General features: G+C 38.6%; 1 protein-coding gene across 1 annotated transcript in view; it reads right to left on the reverse strand.

Moving 5' to 3' along the window:
* znf469 (zinc finger protein 469) overlaps positions 1–6,769 on the reverse strand; it is a 1,011,390-nt gene extending 1,004,621 nt beyond the window's left edge. Inside the window, exon 1 of the mRNA XM_087995825.1 lies at positions 4,810–6,769. The gene's annotated coding sequence lies outside the window, so the exon portion shown is untranslated. The remainder of the gene's footprint in view (positions 1–4,809) is intronic.
* Positions 6,770–10,686: the final 3,917 nt, after the last annotated feature.

The raw sequence follows: 10,686 nt of genomic DNA on the forward strand, positions 1-10,686 counted from the left end.
TTGGCAGTGGGTGAGACTATCACCTGCAGAGAGCAGAAACAGCAAATACAATACTAACCAGTGAGAATGACAGTGGCTTCCATGTGAATAAACATTGTTGAAGATAATTAACTTACTTCCATTAACTAACACGGGAAAGCAGGTACAACACATGATACCAGTTACTTGGCATACAGATGAAATAATTTGAAAGTGAGCAATTGCATATAAGGAAGGAAGTTTATGGTCACAGTGAAGGATTGCATTGGTCAATGAAAAACAAAGACCTCAGATACATGAAAAAAGAGAGGAGATGGAAATTTTGTTTTCTTCACTTGTGGGACGTGTTTATCGCTGGCCAGCATTTTTATTGCCCATCTCTAATTGCCCTTAAGGAAGTGTGGTGAGTTGCCTTCTTAATTGCTGCAGCCCACATGCTGTAAGGTTGACCCACAATGCCCATGGGGAGGGAATTCTTAGATTTAGACCCAGCAACAATGAAGGAACAGTGATATATATTGAAGACAAGATGGTAAGTGGCTTGGAGGGGAACTTGCAGGTGGTAGTGTTCCCATGTATCTGCTGCTCTTGTCCCTCTGGTTGAAGTGGTCATAGGTGTGGAAGGTGCTATTTGAAGATCTTTGGTTAATTTTTGCAGTGCATCTCGTAGATAGTACACATTGCTACGACTCAGCATCAGTGATAGAGAGAGTAAATGCTTGGGGATATGGTGCCAATCAAACAGGCTGGTTTGTCCGAGATGGCATCAAGCTTGAGTGCTGCACCCATCCTGGCAGGCAGGGAGTACTCCATCACTCTTCTGACTTGTGCCTTGTCCATGGTAGATAGGCCTTGTGCAGGCAGGAGGTGAATTACTTAATGCAGTATCTGAAGTCTCTGACCTGGGCTTGTAGCCATTGTGTTTATGTGAAGTTGAATTTCTGGTCAATGGTAATTCCAAAGATGTTGAAGTTCAAGTCAGTAAATCCCCAAAAATAATATCCAAGCCTATTTTACCTGAAATAAGACAGGCTGAATAGCTTAAAACAAGGAAAGATTGACATTCAGATTTCTTACCATTATTGGAACGATTTCATTCTCAGGAAGTCATCACTGTTTTTTCATCTCCAAATTATATAAAAGCACATCAATATTATCAGTCTTGAAATTTTAAATCCTATATACCTCCAAACTAAAGTAACAGGATAAAATATTGTTGTGGAAGACGGATAAAATTTGTATAAGATAAAAGTAATGCATTTATAATATTGACATGATCACGAATGCAATACTTTGAATGCAGCTCAAAGTCACAAAATTTGTATGTTTTTGCAAATAGGTCATTAATTTGTGCCAGATGTCCAGAGATTTCAAAATCATTAATTTATAAATAATTCTGCATATTTAGTGGGGCAATGTGTCTGTATTTGACAAGAGAAACTCTTGTATCACTGAGAATGGAGATTCCAGAAGATGTAATATGATGACACATGAAAATTTCATGAAAAATACTTTCCAAAGTATTCCACTGTGCAGGTGGCACAGTGGCTCAGTGGTTAGCACTGCAACCTCACAGCACTGGGACCTGGGTTCAATTCCAGCCTTGGGCAACTGTCTGCGTGGAATTTGCACATTCTCCCCATGTCTGCTTGGGTTTCCTCCGGGTGCTCCGGTTTCCTCCCATAATCCAAAGACATGCACATTAGGTGAATTGGCCATGCCAAATTGCCTGTAGTGTTCAGGGATGTATAGGTTAGGTGTATTAGTCAGGGGTAAATGTAGGGTAGGGAGATTGGGTCTGGGTGGGTTACTCTTCAGAGGGTGGGTGTGGACTCGTCGGCCTGAAAGGCCTGTTTCCACACTGTTCTACGATTCAAAATAGAGAATATATGATCACAGGCATATTTATACTACAACTGTGTCAATACAAAACAGGATCCCTTAACTTATACTTTCTAAGTATTTAAAATTTTCAAATTTTTCAAATAAATAACACTGAAAAGTAGTTTTCTTTTATACAGCATCTTGCTGTGGAAAATAGTCAAATCATTCTGACAAAAATATCAAATTTACAAGACAGAGGTTTTCATTAATAAATGTCAAGACATAAAGTAGTCTAAGATTCATCATGTTCGATACACTTTCCAAATTTGCACACAAAAGAACATGAAACTGTACATTAGATTCAATAGAAAGAAAGATCATCAGTTGAATTTCAAACACAGACAAAACTAACAAATATTCTCAGGAACCTTTTAATATTGTAAGTCCACCTATGGATAATGGTCTTCTGCAAGTCTTGTAGTTGCCTATCTTTGGCTGTTGTCAATAGGAACTGTTTAAACTGGCTGTGGCTGAAGTGTAACATGATCTACCTTAAGCACATCTTTAAATGCATAGTTAAGAGCATCAATGAGAAGGTCAGGATGAATATCTAGGCCTTCATGTGAATTGGATAATCTAATCTCGTTTAACATGACTTGTACGTGATTTCAAAGTCATTTCCTTGCACCTTGACAAGCTAAGTACTGCAAATGTGGTTGTATAGTCAGTAATTTATATCAAATCATTTCTCATAGCTTAAGATCTATTTGAATGGTGAATTCCTTCCTGAATAAATAGGTGTGAAGAAATGCAATATGCTAAATGCTAGGAGCAATATCTTTGCTCAATATTGGGACTGTTTTCTTGTGCAGATGACAGGACATTTGAATTCAAAGCAGTAGATTTTTGTTTTGCAAAAGACACACACCTAGACCTTTTTATGAGTTGAGGGGCAGATTTTTGGGACTAAATAGTCTATTCCTGTTCTATGATTTTATGAACACAACATGAAAAGGTTGACTTCTTTTCAGCAATTATCTTTTCCTAGTATTGATGAAGGGTTGCGTCGCCATGAAAATACAAACTTTCTATTCTCTACTGAAAGTCTCTAGAATTTTCAATTTTATTTCTGATTCTCAACATCCATAGTTTGTTGCTCATCATCTATTTGCTAGCTGCTTTAGCACACCAGTTCTCTTCTACAATTCCAAATTGTGACTGTGGTTCACATTTCACAAAATCTCTCTGCGGTTTTAATTTTTAAAACATTCCAGTAAAAAGTATAACTTAATTCCCTGTTCAATCAGTGTGCTCAGATAATATCATTGTTACAAGAAGACAGCCAAACCAATCAGCCTTTCTACCTTTGTATTCACACCAGAGTAAAATTAAAATCTGTAAAGATCCTCAGTAGTTACTCCAATGGTAACCATACTTTTGAATAATTGATTCCAGACACTGGTTTTGCATCTTAAACAGGAGACTAAAGAATTTATTAAATATACAAAAACAAACATTTTGGTTTGAAAGCATAGATATTAATTAGATTTGTTATTTAATTTTTCTCTGCTAGTTTCTAGCCCCCAATAACAAAAAGACAGACAAACCAATTTGGTTCAAAGATAAATAAAAGAAAATAAGAAAACTGGCCAAATTACTTAAATAATTTTCACGATGCATTGTTTCACACCTGGTGATATCTATCAGGATCATCTTTTCAGTTCACTCAGGCAAATCTCCAACTCAGTTTTCTATTCTCTGGGCTTCCAAAAGCTGGCAAGGGAGGTCAGGCATGGATATCTCAAAATCTTCATGCTGTGTTATCAGCAGCCAGAACTTCAGTTTCTCCCCACAGTTCAAAAACAATTTCAATCTGGTCCCTGCCTGATAGACTGACAATCCTTTCCTGAGGCCTCATTCACCATCTCCATCTGCTTGAATATACAGTCTCTCCCAGACTTGCTCCCAGGTGCTGACCTCATTCATAACCAACTTCTGCAATACGTTTAAACACAATGCCCTTTATGGGGTTATTGTGCCAGGTAGGAACCTTTTAATCAAGAATCGGTTTGCAATCAATCTCTAGGGCTGGAATTACAAACAAACAAAAGCTTGTTTGGACTGTTCTTTTCCTTTTACCACAACTTGCTTTCCAAAGTCTAAAGATTATCTTCAGATCACAATTCCAAGTACACAGTCATAGAGATGTACAGCATGGAAACAGACCTTTCGGTCCAACTCATCCATGCCGACCAGATATCCCAACCCAATCTAGTCCCACCTGCCAGCACTCAGCCCATATCCCTCCAAACCCTTCCTGTTCATATATTTATCCAGATGCCTTTTAAATGTTGCAATTGTACAAGCCTCCACCACTTTCTCTAGCAGCCCATTCTATTCATGCACCATCCTCTGTGTGAAAAGGTTGCTCCTTAGGTCTCTTTTATATCTTTCCCCTCTCACCCTAAACCTATACCCTCTAGTTCTGTACTCTCCCACCCCAGGGAAAAGAGCTTATCTATTTACCCTATCCATGTCTCTCATGATTTTATAAACCTCTATAAGATCACCCCTCAGCCTCTGACACTCCAGGGAAAACAGCCCCAGCCATTTCAATCTCTCCCTATAGCTCAACTCCTCCAACCATGGCACCATCCTTGTAGATCTTTTCTGAACCCTTTCAAGCTCCACAACATCCTTGCACAGCTCCAAACTGAAATTGATTAAAGAATAAAAATTTAAAAATTTAAAAATCATCAAAGGTTCTAATGCCATTCTTTTTAAATAGACTGAAAAGCTATACATACCTAACAAAATAACCAAAAAAAAACAGGATTTGTTCAAATGCTCTCAAGGAGTTTAAAAATAGCTCAATATCTGCAGTGACAAACTGCGCTGCTGAAATAGTCATTTCAGTATCAGTTATACATTCTGTTCATCTTCGAAGCCTGAGATATCCATGTTATTTAATATGAACACTCTAGATGCTTTATTAATATACTTTACGTTTTGGTAATCTATCAGGTGATATATCCCACGATCACTCGGCATAATTCAATCTATGGAGAAAAATAAACAAATAACACATGAAATAAAACCCATGTTTATCTGTTACATGAATACTGGAAAGAATGCAAGAACTGAGGGAGGGAAGGCAGAGAGAAAAATGTGATCATAATTAACTGCTTATTTGTCACTTGCTAGGAATAGAACTAGGAAACTAGTTTCAAGAATATGGGGGGAAGCATCCATAAAACAGATGAAGATGATGGTTTTATGAAATGCATGATTTTATGAAGGGTAAATTACATTTGACTAATTTGTGAGAGTTCTTTGAAAATGTAACAAGCAGTTTGGATAATAGGGATTCTGTATATGTATTATATCTGGACTTCCAAAAGGCATTGGATAAGGTGTCATTCAAAAGTTTAATATACAATGTAATATCTGTTCTGAAAATGTGGGTAAACTATACATTTTAAGAGAGTTAAAAGTTAGCAGTGACAGCACCAAGTGTTCTTAATAAGACACAATGTAACATGTGCTACAGCTACTGGAGTAGCTGGTTGCCTGAAAATGACAAAAACAGATTTGAATTAGGCCAATCAGTTTAGACGATTCCCTGGAAAAAATGCTAATTTCCAATCAAGTTTGAATTGAGTATATTGACAATCTTAAAAGCCAATGACACAATTCGATGCTCTGGGGTACAAGACCAAAGAAAAATTGAATAGTTGGGAGGAGAACTGCCAAGCCCCAGCAGGTAAAACACTGCCTGAAAAATAGCTCTCTTAAAAGTACCTTTTTTGATCAGTAACCTGTGAAGCAGAATCCCTAAGAAGAAGAAAAGAAGACACAGGAAGATCCATATTGAAGAACCGAAAGCTGCCTGGTTTTGAGATAAGGAGTGTTGTTTTGTAAATCTTAATTGGGAGTTTTATTGGACTAGTATTATAGAAAGGAAGGTAAAGGATAGGTTAGAGTAAAGACTTGTACATAGTTGTTAGTTAATTATTCTCTGCTATACTTTAAGAAATAAAGTTGTTAATGTTTACTTTAAATAGTTCTTGGCCACTCCAATTTTTACAGATTATTGTGTGGGATAATCTGTCTTGCTGGTTTTAAATTAAACAGCAGAGTTTACCCCATGTCCTAGCAGTTTGGGGGTTTGGGTCCATGATTTGAACTGGTTTAGACAGATTTGAACAGATTTAGGGGTAAAAAAAAAATCCCAGCTGATATAAACACTTGCAGGTTTGTGTCCTAGATCTTTAAGTAAAACATTGGTGAGACAATTTGTTTAACTTTGGTGACTTGTGGTTGTGGCTCTTAAAATTGCTAAAGAGGTTCTGGGATTTGAAGATGATTGTCAAATTTGCCAAGAAAGTTTTGAAGGAAAGAAAAAGGCCATACTTTTAGAATTAGCAAATAAGTTAGATTTGGGTTTAACCAAGGACAAAAGTAAAGCTGAAATTGTAAAGGGGTTGCTCGAACACTTAGGTGTGTCAGAGAAACAGATAAGCGCAGTAGAGGTAGAAAAACTTCAAATACAATTGAGGAAAGTGGAGTTAAAAGATAAACAAAGAGAGAGAGAGGGTTAGAGAAAGGAAAAGAGAGAAAGAAGAGAGAGGGGGGGAGAAAGAGAGAGAGAAGGTTTTTAGCTGAGCAAAGAGAGAAAGAAGAAAGGGAGAGACAAAAAGAGAGAATTTGAACTCGAGAAGTTGCGACTTAGTTAACAAACACAAGTTGACAGGATGGAGATTAATAGAGATGGTAGTGATATATATAAATATGTAAAAGCTCTGCCACATTTTGATGAGAAAGACGTTGAAGCCTTCTTTATTTCATTTGAAAAATTAGCTAGGCAGATGGAGTGGTCCTAGGATTTATGGGTAATGCTAGTTCAGACTAAACTGGTAGGCAGAGCTAATGAGGTGTTTGTCACACTGTCAGATGAGGGGTCAAGAGATTATGAAGAGGTTAAACAGACTATTTTAAGTGCTTATGAATTGGTACCAGAAGCATATAGACAGCAGTTCAGAAACACAAAGAAAGAACCAGGTCAGACTTATGTTGAGTTTGAAATAATTAAATAGTCATTTGATCAATGAGTGCATGCTTTGAAAAGGAATGGGACATTTCAGGTTCTAAGAGAAATTATTTTGCTGGAGGAGTTTAAAAACTCACTTCCAGACATGGTAAGAATTCACGTAGAGGAACAGAAAGTTCAGAAACTGAGAAGGGCAGCAGAATTAGCAGATGAGTATATGTTGATGCAAAAGACAAGCTTTCGGTCAGAATTTCATCCTGGAGGGATAGAAGTTGGGAGAAAGGGAGATCCTACACTACGAAACCAAGAGAGCACTGTTAAGATTTTACCACAGGTTAAAGAAGCCCAAGAGGTTGGACAGAAGGTGAAAGGCCTCACGTAGTTTCACTGTAATGGAGTGGGACACAGAAAATTACAGTGTCGGTGGTTTCAGAAGGGTACTGGGAAGAGGTATTGTCGCTGCCAGAAGACACAGTCCTGGTCATTAAAGAAAGGTGCTGTGGGAAAAGATGTGGTAAAAGAAGCTAAGCCAATGGCATTAGTGAAGGTAGTAAAGGAGACCCCAAGAAGAGAAGAGGAGCTGAAGGAGAATACACAGCCGAGGCAGGGGCTGGGTAAATATTCGGGCATGGAGTGAGGTCCTTTGAAATTAAAGAAAAATTGACAGGACCAAAGTCGGAGATCTCACACTTCGAGTATAGATTGGAGGTGAGGGAGAAATTAAACTGAGTAGGTGAGTTAGCTATACAGCACCTAAAGAGAGCACAGTAGGGAATAAAGCAGGTGGCAGATAAAAGCTCTGACACTTGGATGTTTTCCCGAGGGGATAATGTATTAGTAGTGTTACCAGTGAGAGGAGATCCCTTCAAGGCCAGGTTTAGTGGATCCTATCAAATTCAGAAAAAGTTCAGTCAGGTAAACTATTTTAATAAAGATGCCAGATAGAAAATAAAAGTATTGGGTATGTCTTGTGGACATGTTGAAACCGTATAATACTAGAGAGAAAGAATTAGAGAAACAAGTATTAGTTACTGTCCCGCAGAGTGAGGAATCAAATCCAGATGATGTGGATTTTGAGGTGCCTCAAAATAGATTAAAAAATGAAGAGGTACTCGAGGAGTGGGATAGGTTAGTAAGCTATTTGTCTCAGGAGCATAGAATGCAGTTGAAAGATTTGTTTCTGCATTACAAGGACATATGTAAGAATCAGATGGGGGAGGACTAATGCTATGTACACAAAGTAGGCGTAGGAAATACTGTTCCAATAAAACAACACCCCTATTGGCTTAATCCTTTCAAAGCCAGACAGGTCCAGATGGCGATGGAGGCTATGCTTGATGAGGACATCATCGAATCAAGCCAGAGCGAGTGGAGTTCGCAGATCGTCTTAGCTCCCAAACCGGACGGGACTCAACAATTCTGCATGGATAATCGGAAGGTCGACGCTGTTACAAAATTGGATTCATATCCAGTTCCTAGATTGGAGAACTGTATTGAGAAAGTCAGACAAGCCAGTTACATCAACAAGTTGGACTTAATGCATGGCTACTGGCAGGTACACATATCAGAGTTGGCAAAAGAAATTTCTGCGTTTGTAACCCCAAATGGGCTATATCAGTTTAAAGTTATGCCCTTTGGAATGAAGAGTGTGCCTTCCACAAGACTGATGAACAGAGTTGTGGCTGGGTTAACAAACTGTGCAGTCGATTTGGACAATGTATTGATCTTTAGTAAGTCCTGGAAAGATCATATGGTACAGTTGACAGAGCTCTTTGAATGACTACGAGAAACAAAACTGGTGATAAACTTAAATAAAGCGGAATTCACGAAAGCAGAGGTGACGTTCCGTGGGGCATCACATCAGTCATGGAAAGTTGACCCCACGGAACGCAAAGATGAAGGCCATTGAGGAATTTCCACGACCAACCTCGAAGAAAGAGGTGCTTCAAATCTCAGCAGATTCTATCGGAAGTTTGTTCCAAACCTCAGCAGTGTAGTGGCACCATTAACCGATTTTCTGAAGAAGAACACAAAGTTTTGATGGACAGAACCATGCTAGGAGGTATTTGAGCATTTGAAATCAATATTAACCATCAAACCAGTTTTAGCTACACCAAACTTTTCAAAATCTTTTAAAGTTGTCATTGATGCTAGTGACATTGGAGTTGGAGCTGTATTCCTACAGGAAGATGAGGATGGGATTGAACTGCCAGTTGGTTACTTTTCAAAGAAGATCAGCATCTACCAGAAGAAATGCTCCACAATCGAAAAGGAACTATTGTGTTTGGTACTGGCCTTGCAACATTTTAATGTTTATGTCACGAACAATGTGTCGGAGACAGTTTTGTACACTGACCATAATCTGCTTACATTCTTAGAACATTTTAAAGATAAGAATATGAGACTATTTTGTTGCAGTCTTATGTTACAGACATTTAATTTAAAAATCATACATTTTGCGGGTCAGAAGAATGTAATCGCAGATGCATTATCACAGATTTAAGTGCTGCTGGTTTTAAATTAAGAAGAGGGTTTACCCTGTGTAGTAACATATCACTGAGGATTTTGGGTAATTTATTACCTTGGATTGAGGATTGACGAACAAATGGAAAGCAGAGAGTCAGGATAAATGGGTTTTTTTCTGGTTAGCAGGATGTAACTAGGAGGATAGATTAGTTTAGATTCCCTACAGTGTGGAAACAGGCCCTTTGGCCCAATCAGTCCACACTGACCCTCTGAACAATAACCCACCCAGACCCATTTCCCTCTGACTAATGCACCTACCACTATGGGCAATTTACCATGGCCAATTCACCTGACCTGCACATCTTTGGATTGTGGGAGGAAACCAGAGCACCCAGAGGAAACCCCCGCAGACACAGGGAGAATGTGCAAACGCACAGACAGTTGCCCAAGGCTGGAATCGAACCTGGGACCCTGGTGCTGTGAGGCAGCAATGCTAACCACTGAGCCACCATGCCACCCTAAACAAGCACAAGTTTCAGCCCTCAGGCTCCAATTGTTTACAATCTATACAGGAATAGAGCGTACTTCAGCCAAATTTGCAGGTGACAGTAAAATAGGTGGGAAAGTAAGCAGCAATGAAGAATTTAAAAATCTATAAATACATATGGATAGGCTAGGTGAGTGGGCCAAACTTTGGCCAGTGAAGTTTAACTTGCATAAGCGTGAGGTTGTCCATTTTTGTCAAAGGATTAGAAAAGCAGTTTATTAGCTAAATGGAGAGAAACTTCCGAGTGCTTCGGTGCAAAGGGATCTGGATATCCTTGCGCATTAATCATAGGAAACCAGTATGTAGGTATAGCAGATAATAAGGAAACAAATGTAATTTTGGTATTTATTGTTAAAAGAATGCAGTATAGAAGTACAGAGATATTGTTGCAATTGTAAAAAGCATTAGAAACACCACACCTGAAGTAATGCATACAATTTGGTTCCCTTGAGGAGAGATATGGTTGCATTAGAGGCAGTTCAGAGGACGTTCACTAGCTTGACTCCAGAGATGAGGCATTTGTGTTATGAATATAGATTGAGCATTTTAGGCCTAGACTCTCTTGATTTTAGAATAATCAGAGGCGATCTAATTGAGGTGTATAAGATGCTAAAGGTGAATGACAAAGTAGCCATGGAAAGGACATTTTCTCATCTAGAATCCGAGGTCATAGTTTTAGGATAAGAGGTGGCAGACTTAAGACAGAGATGAGAAAAACTAACTTCTGTCAAAAGGTCAGGAATCTGTGAATTCACTACCCCAGAATGTGCTGAATGCTGAGGCATTGAGTAAAATTAATGAGGAGATAGACAGATTCTTA

This window comes from Chiloscyllium plagiosum, unplaced genomic scaffold (genome assembly GCF_037043375.1).
Source record: "Chiloscyllium plagiosum isolate Xiang-an unplaced genomic scaffold, Cpla_swu_hap1 HiC_scaffold_17, whole genome shotgun sequence".
NCBI classification, from domain to species: Eukaryota; Metazoa; Chordata; class Chondrichthyes; order Orectolobiformes; family Hemiscylliidae; genus Chiloscyllium; species Chiloscyllium plagiosum.